Here is a 1,212-nt window from a genome sequence, read left to right as displayed (position 1 = left end):
ACACATCTGATCTCTTTTTCTCTGAGTTTGGTGGAGATTTGTTTGCTTGTTTGTTTGTTTTGGATTCCATGGTGTGGTTTTAAATAAGTCCTTCCTTAGTGATCCCACAGTGGAAGATAGTTCTCTAGGTTTGTGTTTCTTAGATCCACAGCTGGTAACAGAAGTTAGGGCAATCTTCTACAAAGAAAATATTATGTGGTTTCTTCATGTGTTTTTGGAAAGTGGCTAAAGAACTTGTTGTTTTTCTCAAAATGGAGTTTTATTTTATTTTTTATTGTGGAACAGCACAAACTCATTATAAAAATATTCAGTTAATAAGGAAGGAATAAAGAAAAAAGTAAAAATCATTCATAAAATTACGATCTCAACATAGTAATTGTTAGAATTATACTGTTCATTTCCTTAGATTTCCCCCCATCAAAATACAAATACATACAACCATGCACACATTTTCACAAACATCATCATACTAGACATGCCCTATTGAAATCTCCTTTCCCCCTTCATGATATATTCTTATGTTACTTCAATGCGGATAGAGACAGACCTAAATGATCTTTTATATATATATATATATATATATCTCTTTATTGATTTCAGAGAGGAAGGGAGAGGGAGAGAGAGAGAAACATCAATGATGAGAGAGTCATTGATCAAGCCCACAACTCGGGCATGTGCCCTGACCGGGAATCGAACCCTGATCGCCTGGATCCTAGGTCGATGCTCAACCGCTAGCCACACCCGGCCGGGCCTAAATGATCATTTTAATGGTTCATAGTGTTACTAGGTATCATAATTTATCCTGTTCTGTGCCTTTAATTAGTTATATTCTAACCCCCCAGGGTTTCTTAACAATTACATTAAACTGATAAGAACAGAGACCACACTTGATCTTAGCCAAAAGGCCTAGAAGCAACTTTTTTTAAACAATTAGGATGCATGGAACAGACTGACAGATCTCAGACGTGGGGAGGAGGGAGAAGAGATTAACCAAAGAACTGATATGCTTATATGCATAGCCCATGGACACGGACAATAGAGTGGTGAAGCCCTGGGGGTGAGGGGGGGATGGAGAGGGGCAAAGGGGGGGAAATGGGGGACATCTGTAATACTGTCAACAGTTTTTAAAGAGCCATTGATAGTCAACCATCCTTCGTCATTCATCTTTGTGTACTTATCCAGCATTTCTGTAGCATAATTAATTAAGCATAT

The 1,212-nt window shown here is 38.0% G+C and overlaps 1 pseudogene; it reads right to left on the bottom strand.

Moving 5' to 3' along the window:
* Positions 1-792: 792 nt before the first annotated feature.
* Positions 793-917, bottom strand: LOC148090620 (U2 spliceosomal RNA; annotated as a pseudogene).
* Positions 918-1,212: the final 295 nt, after the last annotated feature.

This window comes from Miniopterus natalensis, chromosome X (assembly GCF_054644295.1).
Source record: "Miniopterus natalensis isolate mMinNat1 chromosome X, mMinNat1.hap1, whole genome shotgun sequence".
NCBI lineage: Eukaryota > Metazoa > Chordata > Mammalia > Chiroptera > Miniopteridae > Miniopterus > Miniopterus natalensis.
Note: the sequence above shows the minus strand (reverse complement) of the source record. Positions and strands in the feature narration are given on the sequence as shown.